Genomic DNA, 17,248 nt, shown 5'->3' with positions numbered 1-17,248 from the left:
GGGGTCCCCATGGGACCCCTTCCCCTTTGTGAATGATCACAAAAATAATTTTTCAGAGCAGGCAGTGGTCCAATGGACCACTACCTGCCCTGAAAAATACCGAAACAAAAGGTTTCGGTTTATTTTTCAAAGTGCAGCTCGTTTTCCTTTAAGGAAAACGGGTTGCACTTTGAAAAAAAAAACCTGCTTTATTGAAAAGCAGTCGCAAACATGGAGGTCTGCTGACGACAGCAGGCCTCCATGTTTGCGAGTGACCATAGTCGGTATGGGGCCGCAATTTGCGACCCACCTCATTAATATTAATGAGGTGGGTCATTGCGACCCCATACCGACTCGCAGAAGGTGTCTGACACCTTTCTGCATGTGGTTTTGCGAGTTGCAATTTGCGAGTCTCTATGACTCGCAAATTGCAACTCGCAAAACCATACTTACCTACATCTGGCCCTTGATTGTTATCTCTTGTCCTGCACTTGCTTAAGCACTTTTCACGCTGCAGCTTTTTCCCTCTAGCACTGTGGCAGCCCCAGCAGTTTATATGCACTTTTCTGCCAATAGCATGTCACTGTGCACAATACCATACTGCCCTCTCTTGACAGGACGATCGCAAAACAGTCAAAGCTTTTTATTTTCAGAAAGAGAAGTTAATAAAAATAAAAGCAGCAAAACTTTTTCATGTCGTTTTGGAAATGCATAACTTATTTGTCACAATAGATAGTTCCTTGCACTTGGGAAAAGGGGAATTGAATAGATTAACGCCTTGACGTCGTCGATGCAGTTTTGAATTCTAGCACAAATTTTATTATTTTCAACTGAATTAGACATTACTTTGATAAAAGATTTCATGTCTGCTAGGATTTTTTCTAATCCCAAAAGAGCCTTGGAAGCCCCCTTGCTTGTGCACAGAAAAAAAAGAGAAGTAAAACAGTTGGCATAATCAAGAGCCAATTCAAAGCGCCACGGCCGCAATGAGCGTGAGCTTGAAGGAGCCACACCAAAGGAAAAAGAAGTTTGCTCGCAGTCAAACAAATCGACAAATGTGCAATTGTCCATGTAACAGGGTCGGTCCCCATGACAATAACAAAACCGCCTCAAGGAAGGACAAACGTAAAGCATTTACCAATGATAACAAAGGATGTTTGAAAGGCAAGCCCAGAAACAAATGAAAGTGATGGGTGTAAGGTGGGCATGGTTAAAAGCCCACATACATAACAACATGTTGGAAAAGCAGCGCTTGCACGCTGCTTTGCTCAGTCTAATAATTGATTAGTTAATGCATGGTTCAGGATTGTAAGGCAAACAGTCCTTTCTAGACCTTTCCCAAAGGACATTGGCCCAGGGGTCAAGGCATACTACGAGATACACAGAGCATCTGGCCTCAATGAAGTTTTTCATATGACTTTTTCTGGGCCCCACCAATATTTTGGTAGACCTTTTTCATAAGAAAAAAGATCTCAGAATGGACAACCTTGTGCGGTAATCAGCTTAGTGGAGTGTCACCATACCAAGTACCATAAAAAAACTGCAGAGCTGCTCAAAATTGCCAGATTACTGAAAACCATAAACTACAAATTTGCCTCACACTTCTTCATCAATCACACTGCTAAGCACTGAGTCCCATAACACAATAACCTTACCTTGGTGGTCTTCAGACTTGGAACCCATTCTACATAGGATCAAAACAAAAACAACACTCTTCCAACCACTCCAGACCTGCCCACCTGACCATAAAATGCGCTGTGTGAGAAGGCGGCATGGCCTTGGAGGGGCAGGGCTTTATGCTGAGAACTGCCTGAGAGGCCCTTCTGACCCCAGCCCTGCCCCATCAACCTCCTTCCTTTTTCAAAAAACAAAAACAAAAGGTTGGTGAGGCTGCTGAATATGTCTTGGAGTGTTTTCACACCCTTTAATGGAGATTGGTAGTTAAAAGCCTCAAAAGATGAGCTAGCAATCCACTCTGTGTAGTGGTTTCCAGCTCACCTTGCCTGCCACCGTGTAATCCGACTCTTCACCTGGCGACCGTGTGAAGGGAGCTGATATTGTGTATACAGGGTGGCAATGTGTGCGTTGGCAGAACTGCATGTAGGCAAACTCTTAAGCACCCCACATAAACTCTCTCTAAATATCACAGTGCAATACAATAGTGTTCTACTCTGATATGTGGATATCAGGGGATCAGAATACTGTGTGCCAGGCATGACTGTCAACTGTACATGTTGTATTCCTCCGCCACACCTTAAATACTGAGTGAGAATACACACCTACACCATACATAACAGAATACAATAATTTCCGAATGCTGGTCTTTAGACCTGACACCAATCCACTGTCCTACAGGGAAAAACAATGAAGCTGTCCGCTTACAAACACACAATGATGTCAATTACAGGGGGACCTACAACCATTATATACTTGGGAACAACTGTAGAAAGGGAAAATTTACAAGGGCATAACCTTGCTCATTCCAAGCGTACACATCTTGCACACTATGAAGGGTATCAAAAACAAAGTGATGAATGGAATGCTTTAATTAATCTAAGCTACTGGCAATCTCACGGGCCGCATCCCAATCCATCTTTTGTTGCCCACTATGCCCCCTCAGTTTGGACCAAGCCATATGCAAATCTGTCTTGACCCTGCTCCAGTGGGAACAGTCCAGCCCAAATTGCCAGACCGGGGCCTTCTGGAAGCAGAACACAAGCAACCCAGGACCGGTTTTGCCCTAGATGTGGGGTCATCAGCAAAAGAACGATGGGTGGGGAAGCTATCTTGAGTGTTTGCCAGTGGTTAGAAAAATCGCAAGCATCCCTGTCATTACCTTTTGTGTGTTTAATTTAATTACTACAGACATAACTCGACTGGGGAAAACAGTATTGATCAAACAATAAGATTTTCACTGCTGAAGCTAAAGGGTGGACCATGGAAACATTTGAATACACTCTTTGTACCTGCACATGATTCTGGGATGACTCTGGATAGTCCCATTCTGACTAGGTTGGAGTCTGGTGTGTATCCACAGGGGTGGAAGGGGGCAGTTGTTATTCCTCTGAAGAAAAAGCCTGATGGGGGTTCTGGTGATTTAACAAATCTGCGACCGATTTCCCTGTAGCCTGGTCCAGCTAAAATCCTGGAGAAGCATTTCAACTAGGAATTGATCCAGTATCTCTCAGATCAAGAACTCCTGGACCCTTCACAAAACGGGTTCAGGAGGAGTCACAGCACCAAACCATCGCTCATAGCAATTACTGATTTCATTTGCAGGCAAGTCGACCAGGCAGGTGTGGCTATTCTGGTACTGTTGGACCTGTCCACAGCCTTTGACACAATATTGGCATCTTTGTTGGAGCATAGGCTGCAGCAGGCCGGGCCGAAGGATGCGCCTTCTAATTTATTGGAACCCTTTTTGCTGTTTAGGACTCTTCCAGTCAGTTATGGGGATTTTAGAGCCATTACAGCTCGACTGTGGGGCTCCTCAAGGGGCAACCCTCAGTCCTACCCTATTTAATTTGTATGTCGCCCTTCTGGTGAAGCTGGTGTGTTCTTCTGATTTCCAGGTATGGTCCTATGCGGCTCACACCCAGATCATTGTTTCCATCTCTGATGACTTGGAAGAGGTGGCTGGCAGGTTGAGGGCTTGCCTGATAGAAATCAGCAGGTGGATTAGGGAGAACTCACTCAAAATGAACGGGGAGAAGACAGAGATCTTGTTTTTTGGAATGGATAGGTCGATCTGGACCAACCAATGGTGGCCGGAAACTTGTGGTATTTTACCAGCTCCGGTGGCCACAACCCAAAACCTTGGTGTGCTGTTTGATAACACCTTGACTTTCAACACCCTGGTCAACAGGACAGTGAGCTCCTGTTTCTGGATCATTAAGATCTTGAAGACATTCCTGACTTTTCTCCCAAAAAAGCTCAGGGTATCAGTGGTCATCTCGTGGATTACATCTCCTTTGACCACTGCAATGCCCTTTACCTAAATGTCAACCAGTACTCATTAAATAAGCTCCAAATTATCCAACATGTGGCTGCACATTTGGGCCCATATTTATACTTTTTTAGCGCTGCATTTGTGCAGCTTTTTGAAGCAAAAGCGGCACAAACTTACAAAATACAATTGCATTTTGTACGTTTGCACCGCTTTTGCGTCAAAAAATGACGCAAATGTGGCGCTAAAAAAGTATAAATATGGGCCTTGGTACTGGGACTACCGAAATTCACTTCACTCAGGGAGGAATTGAGATCCCTACAGTGGTTGCCAGTGCAGAAGCGGGTGTCCTTTAAAACACTTTGTTTGATTTATAGGGCTCATAATCTACAGGGATCGACTTATTTTAGAACGGCCTTCAATTGGTATGTTCCTATTAGGCCTCTGAGATCAGCTGGACAAAGTAAGGTGGTGGTATCTAGGTGTAGGAAAGCCAGGCGATGAGAACGGGCCTTCACAGTGGTGGCTGCCAGGCTGTGGATCTCCCTCCTGGAACACATTAGGAGTTTAAACTCATACCTGATCTTTCGTAGGCAGGTGAAAATGTGATTATTTCCAAATTAGTTCTTCCTTTAAGTTGTATGGTCGCTGAGGCTTCTTTCTGCTTTGAGCCCTCACCGTCCACACAGTTCTCTTCCAGTTTAGCACTTTGATGCCTTTTGGTTTAATGCGCTCTATAAATGCTACAAGTACAATTATAAATGCACAGTGTTTGGTGAGGGGGAAGGGCATGGGAGGAGTGATGCAAGTGGGAGGCTAAAGTAAACAAATGGAGAGGGGGGGAAGGATGTGACTGGATTAACAGTGATTTCTGAAAGTTGTATTCCTAGATTATTATGACAGGTTTTGTAGACTTTAAATCTACTTATTTTCCTTTAATAAAATATCAATAAAACAAAATGGCATGGGAGGTGAGTACTTGAACAATCTTGGTAGACAGTACAGTTAAGCTCCAGACAGACTAACTTCTTAAATGCTTGAGCACGCTGATCACTGAAAGTGCACATAAAAATGAGAGAGACTTTGGGCGAGAAATCAACTGCAATCTGAATGTTGCCCCCCAGTGGACTTCACCCATAGCGTGGAAGGAAGAAGGATACAAACCTTGAACAAGCATTTGCTGTGCAATGGGTCTCGTGTTTGCTCGAGTTAGAGCTATAAGCGTTGTAAATTCCTAACTGGACTTTTCTTGCCAGATAAATTAAAAATTAAAAGTAAAACAGTTGACATAAGCAAGCCGATTCAAAGAGCCACAGCTGCCATGAACACGAGCATGAAGGAGAGACACAAAAGGAAAAGGAAGTTTGCACGCAGTCAAACATATCAGCAAAAGTGCAATTATCCATGTAACAGGGTTGATGGCCAAGGCAGTAACAAAACTGCTCCAAGGAGGGACAAACATAAAGCATTTACTAATGATAACAAAAGATTTATAAAAGGCAAGCCCATGAATGAGTGATAGTGATGGGCATGCAATGGGCGTGGTTAGAAGCCCACAGATAGATTACAACAGGCCAGAGCGTTTGCGCGCTCGACCTAAAAATGAGATGCATTTTTATTCAGGGCAAAGCATAATTGGTAGAAGCACTGCCCATCAGTAGAGTGACCACATGCGTCACCAGGGTTCCAGCATGACAGCTCTGTTCCCCAACACAACCACAACACCTCTTCATCCTGCTGTCATGCCTGGGGAATGGGATAGGAGTGTCTGAAATGGCACTGGTCAGGATTCAACCATTAATTCATCACTAAATGCATTTAACAGCTCCATATTTACATGTTCAATTCATCAGTTGGGTATAAATTTGTACTGGTAGCACTGAGAGCACAGGAGCCAAGTCTGTGCATATCTTTGCCACTTTTTGGGGGTAAAAATGGGTTGGGATGCTACCCCAAGCGTTTACCAGTGGTTAGACAAATTGCAAGCAATCACCCTATCATCATTTGTGTATTTGATGTACACACTGAGGGGCAGGGATGTGCCCAAGATGAGGGTCCTGTGCTCACTGAGCCACTGAATGCAACTTATAACTGACTGTTGAGCCCTAATCAGGGCAAAACAATTCATGGGCTGTTTGTGTTCTGATTCAGCAAGGACCTGGCCTGGCAGTTTGGTTTTGACTGTTCCTTTTTGGAATTGGATGAAGGCTGATTTGCAAATGGCTGGGTCAAAACTGAAATGACATGGTGAGCAAAAGAACGATGGGTTGGGATGCTACCCTGAGTGACTGTCAGTGGTTAGACAAATTGCAAGCATTCCTCTCATCACTATTTATGTGTATAAAGTTTTTCTGTCCATTAAGTTTTTCTGTCCTTGATGCAATGTATAATACAGGAAATGACCAGCTTTAATACTCTAGAATAATATCACAAATTATATGGAAGGATTATTAATATGTCTGAAGATAGAAAGCAATTCCCTATCTAAGTCACTAGCTGCCCTGTGGATGTAGATGTTTTGGTGAGAATGTGGAGCTACAAATCACTCGCCTACCAGTTTATTAAGTTTTCTTCTTTTTTAGTTTATTAACTTGCCTAATATTGAAGTGTATTTGTCCTACCTCTTCTGGAGGAGACAAAATGGTGACCAGTGCAGGCAAAATATGTGTGCCTCTCTGTCTCTTTCACCACATTAATTTAACACAAATGTTGGATTCAGTGTTCTTTAGTAAGACACTCAGGGCCTCATTTACTACGTTTTGGCGCTGGGCAGCACGACAAACCTTTTTGCTGCACCACCCTGTGTCAAAACAAAAGGGCAGGAATGCACTGTATCTTGTGGATACAGTGCATTCCTGTCTTTGTCCCCTGTGCTGGCGCACAAATTGCTGCCTAGCGCCAACGCAGGCACTATTGCACCATGGTGCAGGGATGATTGTTTATGTGCAGGAAGAGACATCTTCCTGCACATAAACAATCATTAATGGCATTTTCCTCTATGTGTGCTGCAGAATACAGCACAAATAGAAAGAGGAAACACTGGGGAGAAATAATGTTATTCCTCCCTGTTGTGCCACTTTAATGTCACCCCTGAGGTGGTGTAGGTATCTGACACATTCCCAGACTTGTAAACCTTGGAATGCGTCCGATTCCATCGGATTCCATTGGTGTTGCGTGGTAACACCCATGGAAAGCCCCATTCATGCAGTATTATGCATGAAAGGGGTCCATATTTACAAGGCCATGAAAAGCCACACAAGGTGGGTTTGCGTGACCTTGTAAATATTCGCCGGCACACTGTCCCACCGGAGCATCAAAAAACATGATGCTCCAGTGGTGCAGTGTGGCACCAGGGCCTCGTAAATGAGGCCTTCAGTGACCTTCTCTTTCAATCAACAACAGATAGTACCTCCCACAAATGGTGTCACACTAACAGGTCTCTGACAATCATCCACACACAGCACCTTCCATCCATCACCTCATGGCATCATTGCGTCTAATCTAAGCAAGCGCTCCTGATTATAGCACATAAAACGCTCTCAGGACCAAATATAACAAAAATTGAAACTCTCAGGGTGTGATACATTTCAGCCATTGGCTGCAGAAGGTGGGAACAAACTCTCACTTTTGGTGACAAAGACTTAATTTTTATATCAGACTTTGGCCCAGAGAAAGAGAGAGGCAGAAAAGGTAGAAAGAAGGGGAATGAAAAAAAAAGCTATGTCAAAGGATGGCAGAAGGGATGAAAAGAACAAGGCAAAGATACAGGAAGGGGCATGAGGTAGAATAAAGAATAGACAGCCTTGTTATACGGGCAATCCCAGCATTGGGCACTGTTGGCGACAGGCATATTAGAAAACATTGGGCTACTTCAATTACCGTTTTTCTTTTACAGTGTAAGCACTGGCAACTGAATCATTTATCGAAGGCACAATCTGCATTGGAGAGTTCTCATCCAATCACGATAAACTGATAAAATAGTCTTTTTTTTCACAGTTTCAGGGGTGAGCCTAGTTATGAAATATCAGAATTCTACACTCGGGCATTTTCAAAAGCATTTTGTTTCCATTGCATGGACTTCTGTTTAATTTGCACTTGCTAAATACATGGTAAAGTGTGACAGGAATTAAGCAGAAGACACATTATCAAAGATCTGTGAGTTTGCGATTGAAAATATTCAAAACATGAAGGCCCAGTGGGAATGTTTCCTCGCCCCACCAATGTGTCTAAGTAGTTAGCTGTTTAAACATGGAAAAAACATTTTTGTTGTGATAATTTGCACAGTCACGCTGTGGAGTCAACAACACCAAGAGAATGTTGTAGGATATATTCAGGGGCATAGCTACAGTGCTTCATTTGTAAATAAAAACATGCTGTGCTCAAAGCTCTCTTTTGAAACACGTGGCTGCTGCAATTAAATGTGCGAACACGGAATACTGAGGCAGCGTAATCATGAAGCCATCTTTGGCCTCTTCAATCCATTTACATCCACTCCCTACCCCTTCGGCTCACTCTTGCAGCTTTCTGCTTTCTCCCCTTGTGGCGCTTTTTTGTTTTCCTCTTCCTCTGTCCTTCCCATATGCGTCTTTTGCTTGTAGTAAATGCTTGAGGCAGAAAATACGGGCTGGCCCTCAAAAATAAGTGCCGGTGCTCATTGCCGGAAACAACCAGCACAAACTAAGCACTGCATAGCTACCATTAATGCACCAGGTGCAGAGGGACCTTGCATGATGGGCTACAGCATCCCAACTCTGTCGCCAGCTAAAGTGTTCCTCGACTTGGACCGAATGCAAACTGAGTAACTAGCTAAACTCTTAGATATTTCCAGGTATTTATTATGCTTCCTAACCTAGTTACATGTTGCTAGTCATGACTAGTCCTTGGTCCTGATATGGTAACCTGCATTCATCCCTGCGTATACTTGCCTTCCCCTTCTAGTCCACATCACATCTTGTGGCAGGAAGTGATGCTTAGGGCCAGATGTAGCAAAGGTTTTTACGCATTCTGTGTCTATGGGAAAAAGTGTTCGTACATATGGCCCTTAGTACCTGTGGCCTCTCTCCGCTGCAGGATCCTTGTGGTTATCACTACACTGCACTGGGGTGCAGAAGTATGTGGTGATCACCTCAATTTAGCTATGGTCATCTTTCACTACAAAACCTGGGGTATGAGGGGCATTTTCCATTATTGCATTGTGGCCTGTGGCACCCTGACTAGCCACTGGTTACACTGAACGCTAAAAGCTTTTTTTGATACAAGTAATAGGAAATCGCTAGAATGCAGCTCTAATTGTCCACTTTGTTACCTTAGGGGCCTTGATGTGTAAGTGAAATTGCAAAACAAAATAACATTGGTATGGTATAACCTGACTTAACGTCATATGAAACCTGACCTCATTACAACACACACGTTAATTTATATTGCAAGTGTGTTAAATATTTTAAAAAAGATAGACAAACGTTAAAAAAACAATTATTATTTTTAAACATACCTAAACGGTTGCTGGAAATAGACGTGCTGTACACAAACCAAGGAAAGCAACAATGCTAAATTTGAGGGCACAACAATTGACCTATATCTAGTTAGACTGTATCCAGCTTTACCACACTAATGAAGTGTAAAAAGTGAAACTATAGAAAGTAAAAATATTCTTCAAAAAATAAGGTTACGAGGTTCACGCAACACGCAGCATTAAGTTTTCGAACAAAGCCACTGTTTAGTAAAACTCCTCAATGTCTCACTACCGAATTAAAAACACCCACGCACCGTATCTTGCTTATATACAATAAAACCAATTACTAATGAGATGAGTAACAGCAATTACGCTACATTCAGCCACCAAGGAACTGATGTGATTCACCACACGTCCAAATTTGATTGGTGCCTGACTGTGAAAGCCACACCTGTTGTTTTTTGCCACTGCTTGCTTGCTTTTAAATAGATTTTTAAATTAAAAAATGTGTTCAAAACAAAAAATGTCAACGTGGTATGAAGAGGGGAAATTCTAATTAGACTTAATATAACTGTGAAACGTGATAATATTTACTGAGTTAAATATGCGATAACTAGATTAGGGCATCACGTGTGGCTAAATGATCGTTTTTTATTTCTCGAAATAGTAACAAAATATCCCGGCAATCTTAATTATATTCTCACACATATATGTATCATATAGGCATTGGTGAGCAGCTCAAAAAGTACATAATATCGGAACTATATTCATCCTTGTATTTCAATAATTATATTCATGTTTTAATGCAAGATAAAAAAAAGACGTTATCTTATTTTACAAATTAATATTCAATAGTGCAAAACTTTAACAACAATATGGCAGCCTCAGGTGATCCATCCTGGGTTGGGTAAGTAGGGGTTTCCAACAATCTTTGGCAAAGCCAATAGGTCACACCTATACAAGAGCAATTGGCTTTGGCAACATGTTTTTGCCATGTTGTACATTAGTGTAGCTGCTGTTCATCATGGCTAAACTTTAGTGGCATGGAGTGTCATAGAATGGAGTGGAGAAGTGAAATGTTGTGGAGTGGAGAAGGGGGAACGTTGAGTGTTGTAGAGTTGAGTGGATGAGAGTAGAGTTCAATGGTTTAGTGGCAGATGGTGTTATGGAGTGGAATAGGGTGCAGTGGCTTGAAGTAGATTGAGGTAGTGAGGTGGATTGGAGAAGAGTGTGGTGCTTTGGATTGGAGTAGAATGGGGTGGATTGGAGTGAGGTGGATTGAAATGGGGTTCGGTGGTTCGGAGTGGGCTGATTAGAGTGGATTGAGGTGGGTGGATAGGACTAAAGTGATAGGATTAGGGTGGAGTGGATTGGGTTGGGGTGATTTTGAGTGTGGTGAATTGGAGAGGGGTGGATTAGAGTAGAGTGGTGTGGATTGGAGTGGAGTGGGGTGGATTGGAATGTAGTGGATGGATTGGAGCGGGATGGGGAACTGGAGTGTGGTGGGTGAAATGGATTGGAGTGGGATGGATTGAACTTGGGGCCTGGTGGATTGGACTGGGGTAGATCGAAGTAGAGTAGAGTTAAATGGTTGGACTGGAATGGGGTGATTTGGAGTGGGGTTGACTGGATTGAAATGGGGTGGGGTGGACTGGAGTGTGGTGGTTTGAATTGCAGTGAAGTGGATTGAATTGGGGTGGGTTGGATTGCGGATGGGTGGGGTGTATTGCCCTGAAGTTGGGTGGATTGGAGAGGGGTCGATTGCACTGAAGTGGGGTGTATTGGAGTGGGATGATTTGGACTGAAGTGGGGTGGACTGGACTGGAGTGGGGTGGGTTGGACTGGAGTGGGTTGGAGTAGGATGGAATTTAGTGGGATGGAATGGAGTGGGGTGAATTGGATTGGGGTGGGCTAGGTAGAGTGGACTGGAGTGGAATGAGCTTTTGTAGTGGGGTGGAGTGGGGTGTATTGGAGAGAACTGGAAGTGAGTAGAGTGGATTGGACTGGAGTGGGTTGGATTGGAGTGGCGTGGATTGGATGAAGTAGGTTGATTTGATTTGGGGTGGATTGGATGAGTGGGTGGATTGGGGTGAGATGGGGTGGATTAGGGTTGTGTGGATTGGATTGGATTGGAGTGGGGTGGACTGGAGTAGGATGAATTGGATTGTAGTGGGGTGGTTTAGAGTGGAGTGGGGTGCTGTGGACTGGATTGGTGTGGAGTTGGGTGGATTGGCTTGGAGTGGGGTGGGGTGGATTAAGGTGGTGTGGGGTGTATTGATTTGGAATGGGGTGGATTAAGGTGAACTCGATTGGATGGGGAGGATTATGGTGGGATGGATTGGAGTGGGATGGACTGGAGTGAGGTGGTTTGATCAGAATGGGGTGGACTGGGTTAGAATGGATTGGGGTGGGTTGGGCTTAAGTGGGGTGGGTTGTATTGGAATGGGTTAATTGTAGTTGGGCGGGTTGTATTGGAATGTGGTGAAATGGAGTGGGATGGGTTGGTTTGGACTTTAGTGGGTTGGATTGTGGTGGATTGGAGTGGGGTAGATTAGAATGGATTGGAGTCGGGTAAATTGGATTTGGCTGGATTGCGGTGGATTGGATTGGTTTGGATTGTGGTGGATTGGTGTGGGTTGGATTGTGGTAGATTTGAATTGGGATGAGTAGGCTGAATTGGGATGAAGTGGGGTGCATTGGCTTGGGGTGAGGGAGACTGGATTGGAGCAGGATGGTCTGGAGTGGTGTGGACTGGAGTGGGGCACATTGTTTAGGACTGGAGAGGGGTAGATTTATTTTTATTGGAGTGGGGCAGATTGTTTGGGATTGATGTGGGGGAGATTGGAGTGGGGCAGACTGTTTTGGACTGGAGTAACGCAGGTTGTTTTGGATTGGAGCGGGGCAGATTGTTTTGGATTGGAGTGGAGCAGATTATTTTGGATTATAGTGTGGCAAATTGTTTTGGTTAGCTGTGGGGTAGATTGTTTTTGATTGGAGTGGGGCATATTTGGATCGGGTGACTGCTTTGAATGTACTGGGACAGATTGTAGTGGACAGGTTGTTCTGAATTGTAGAGGGGCAGATTGTTTTGTATTGTAGTGGTGCAGATTTATTTGGATTGGAGTGGGGCATACTGTTTTGGATTGGAGTGGAGCAGATTGTTTTGAAGTGGGGCAAACCTTTTTGGACTGGAGTAGGACAGATTGGAGTGGGCCAGATTATTTGGGATTCGAGTGTGGCAGAATATTTTGGAATGGAGTGTGGCAGATTGTTCTGGATTGGAGTAGGGCAGATTGTAGTGGGGCAGATTGAAATGGGGCAGATTGTTTAGGACTGGAGTGGGGCAGATTTATTTTTATTGGAGTGGCGCAGATTTTTTTTGGATTGATGAGGGGGGAGATTGGAGTGGGGCAGGTTGTTTTGAATTGGAGTGGGGCAGACTGTTTTGGACTGGAGTAAGGCAGGTTGTTTTGGATTGGAGTGGGGCAGATTGTTTTGGATTGGAGTGTAGCAGATTGTTTTAGATTGTAGTGGGGCAAATTGTTTTGATTAGCTGTGGGATAGATTGTTTTTGATTGGAGTGGGGCAGCTTTGGATCGGGTGACTGCTTTGAATGTACTGGGACCGATTGGAGTGGACAGATTGTTCTGAATTGTAGAGGGGCAGATTTTTTTGTATTGTAGTGGGGCAGATGTTTTTGGATTGGAGTGGGGCATACTGTTTTGGATTGGAGTGGAGCAGATTGTTTTGAAGTGGGGCAGACCTTTTTGGACTGGAGTAGGGCAGATTGGAGTGGGCCAGATTATTTTGGATTCAAGTGTGGCAGATTATTTTGGAATGGAGTGCAGCAGATTGTTATGGATTGGAGTAGGGCAGATTGTAGTGGGGCAGATTGAAATGGGGCAGATTGTTCTGAATTGTAGTGGGGCAGATTGTTTTGTATTGTAGTGGGGTAGATTTATTTGGATCGGAGTGGGGCATACTGTTTCGGATGGGAGTGGAGTAGATTGTTTTTAAGTGTAGCAGATTGTTTTGGATTGGAGTGGGGTAGATTGTTCTGGAATGGAGTGGGGCAGATGGTTTTACATTGGAGTGGGGAATAGTGTTGGATTGGAGTGAGGCAGATTTGAGTGGGGGTGACTGTTTTGAATTGTCCAGATTGTTTTGGATTGGAGTTGGACAGATATTTTGGGTTGAGGTGGGGCATACTGTTTTGGATCGGAGTGGGGCAGATTTTTTTGGATCGCTGTACTGTAGTGGGCCAGATTTTTTAGATTTGAGTCGGGCAGATTGTTTTGGATTGGGGAAGATTGGAATGGGGTGGGTTGGGAGGAATGGAGTGTGGTGAACTGGAGTGGATTGGGGGAGTCTTTTGAATTGGAGTTGGTCGGATTGGATTGGAGTGGGGTGGACTGGGGTGTACTGCACAGTTATGTATTAAAGCATTGTTTAAAAAACTCCACATAATAAAAGAAAATTGTTGCTTTGCATTATTTAGTCAAGATAATACTCACCTTTTGAGAACAGGACCCACAAGCAAAACATGAGTGCAAAGTGAGAAAAGAAAACAAAAAAGTTCACTGTAAAAAATAAAACTTTGCAATTGTGTTTGTCCTGGTGAGCATGTTTTTTCCAGCCATGCACCTTCTGTTTTCAAGGCAGGAGAAGTTAAAAAGAACAAAACAGTACTTCAGTCAAGTCGGGAGCTGTGGACTACTAATTATGTTGCATCAATCAGTGCTTGGTCCCTGTGCCATGGACAGGAACAAAAATGATGAAATGCCAGCCATGACCAACTGCGAGGCTGCAAAGAAGAGTGCCATGCAGTCCAACAAATGATAAGTGACAGGTGGGCTTCAAGCCCTTTCCTAACTACAACAACATTTCGCAAGCAATATGCATGCACTAGCACTTGTTATTGCAGGCTCAACCCTTAAAACAACATATATATAATCACTCACTCATTTCAATCATAATCTACACCCTCGTCCTTCTTCATGCATACCCACTCATTCTTTCCTGCACTCAGTCAATACGAACTTGCTTTGGTTTTTCACATCCATAACAATTTGTGTCTTAAATTATTTTATATTATTGCTGATAGTGCTGTTTTATCTTTATACAGTTTTCTCTACATTTTGTTATTCTTTTTCTTCTTAAGTTCCTTCTATTCTTTTATGATACTAATACAAAATGACCAAGGCACACAGAGATGTAAAGTCCAGATTTGTGTTGAGGAAAAGTATCCCTGGTAGTGTGAATCAGGAAGCGGAGAAAAATGCGATGATCCCAGGTTGGTGTTGCACAGTGTCTTTATTCATAGGCACAGTTTGCCATAGGTTTGTGTCGTCTTGAAGAAAACAGCCAACACGTGTTTCGTCACACAAGTGACTTTATCAAGGCTGGGCCGTCCGGCCAAGGAAATGAGTAACAGCAAAATCGATGTGGAGGTATGTTGGTATTGTGCACTGGCACCAGACAAAAGTAAGTGTTTCCTGATCCAGTGATCGTAGGTTGAGATCTAGAGGCCCTGATAAGCCTCCAGTCGAGACCCTGTTCGGTGTGCGAGGAGCACCTGAGCAGTCCGATGGAGCGCGTCCTTGGACACCGAACAGGGTCTCGACTGGAGGCTTATCAGGGCCTCTACATCTCAACCTACGATCACTGGATCAGGAAACACTTACTTTTGTCTGGTGCCAGTGCACAATACCAACATACCTCCACATCGGTTTTGCTGTTACTCATTTCCTTGGCCGGACGGCCCAGCCTTGATAAAGTCACTTGTGTGACAAAACACGTGTTGGCTGTTTTCTTCAAGACGACACAAACCTATGGCAAACTGTGCCTATGAATAAAGACACTGTGCAACACCAACCTGGGATCATCGCATTTTTATCCGCTTCCTGATTCACACTACCAGGGATACTTTTCCTCAACACGAATCTGGACTTTACATCTCTGTGTGCCTTGGTCATTTTGTATTTGTTGTCATTGTGTATCTTGGTACACAACTCTCTGTGCTCACTAGGGTAGTAGGGCACCCGACCATTTGGCATCAGTTTCTCACTTCATTGACTTTGTTTCATTGTACTAGTTGTTACCTTACGGAGGTGCGGCATCTTTCACCCTTACTACCCTTATGCTCTTTTATGATACTACTGTGGCTGCAACATAATCTTCTACACCTGTTTCAGCGACAAACGCCTTCCTCAGGATTGCCAAATGTTCAAAACCACAATAGCTTGAAAGGAACCTGGAAGCATAATATAAATCAAAACGAAGCCACATACACCATAACAATATATGCCTGTATTCCACATCACATCCACCAAATCATAGCAATTCAAGTGAAGGGGACCACCACCAGATGTGAGTTTTCTGGTTTGACCAAAGTAATCCATCAGTGAACAATCCTACTTGCTGTGAAAAACCAAAGAGAGTTCTTATTGATTGAGTGTAGGAAAGAATGCGTGGGTATGAATGAACAACTGTGGAATCATGTGGTAATACTATGTCTCTTTGGCTCTAAATAAAGCACATTACATAGAGAAAACATGGTTGTTCCTGGAACCTGTAGGTCAATGCCATCATCCAAGATCAGCCATCTATGTGAACCTTTGCCAGACCTGTCAGACCACTGCAGGTGCAGACATGATGCAAGTGGTTCGGTCAAGCATCAGCATTCTGACCTGCTATATCACACTTTGAGAAAACTGAGTGGAGTATCTAGGGTACATCTTCTGTGCTGTTGTACCCTGATGTGGAATTGATCAGTCATGCTGGAGGAGATTAGGGAAGATTTTGTGTTTGTGAAGTCGTAGGTAATGTTTCCAAGTGACTATCTATGCCTGTGAATGTCTGTGATACTCTAATGTTTGCTATCGCCCAATAAGGTATATTGCATGCACATTTTATTCGTCATGAAGGTGGTCTCTCAGTAAAGCCACTGAGAATGGAGTCGAGGTATCATCAGGAATATTGCTTACACTATGCATTAAAGCACGTGTTTCACATAACAGGTGTATTTTCAGGCTTCTTTGTCCTTCATTTCATAGAAGGGGGAGCCTACATTTACTTTTCCTAATGACATTTGTAAGGAGAAGGAATACTACCGAAGTGGTAACTACAGAACCACCCTGACTATCCAAGCCATCATGATCTATGTGAATGAAAGAAGCACCATGATTATAGGGCCCTTGGTAATTGCTAGTGATGGGCCATTTTCCACTGAACAATCACAGAGTACTATAGCGAAGGTCCAAACGGAGAAAAGACAGGTCCGTCTTCCAAACTAATTGGGTAACTGTTAGCAGGAAGAATATCTTTGAATGAAGTGATTGTAGTGATGAGTATCTGGTAATTTCTTTAAAAAAAATAGGAAAAAGTGGGACTTCTTTGTCCCTTAGCTTAGCTTGTGCTTAGCATTTTACTCTTTTTGCATCTGGTAACCTGAATTGTAACTGATAAAAACAGGGTAGGCTGGTCACATTTGCCTGCCCAAGAGAGAAGGTAAACATTTCCAACTTATTCCACATGCAGGAACTGAGAAGAAGCAAACAGAACTTTGCAGATAATGTTACAGCAATCTAAGTGGAAGAATAATACGGTTCTTGCAAAAGAGAGGAGATTAGGAAAGACCAAAGAAGGGAAGAATTTGGAACAGATTCACAAACGTAACTTACACTTTTGTGTAAATTAAACATTTGAGTAAGTGTACTACTTTTTGGCTATTCGCAAAACCTGGGTGTAAAGTTACTAAAAAAGTGTAACTTCCATGTCTCTACCCTGTGAAAAAGGGGATGGAGCCAAATTTACGACTTAAGTTACTACTGCCAACATAGTGGGAATCTAGCATGACACATGGCCAGCCA

The 17,248-nt window shown here is 43.4% G+C and overlaps 1 protein-coding gene across 1 annotated transcript in view; it reads right to left on the bottom strand.

Moving 5' to 3' along the window:
- RTN1 (reticulon 1) overlaps window positions 1–17,248 on the bottom strand; it is a 587,255-nt gene that overhangs the window by 256,708 nt on the left and 313,299 nt on the right. The window lies entirely within an intron of this gene.

The sequence above is a fragment of the Pleurodeles waltl genome, chromosome 9, assembly GCF_031143425.1.
Source record: "Pleurodeles waltl isolate 20211129_DDA chromosome 9, aPleWal1.hap1.20221129, whole genome shotgun sequence".
NCBI classification, from domain to species: domain Eukaryota; kingdom Metazoa; phylum Chordata; class Amphibia; order Caudata; family Salamandridae; genus Pleurodeles; species Pleurodeles waltl.
Note: the sequence above shows the minus strand (reverse complement) of the source record. Positions and strands in the feature narration are given on the sequence as shown.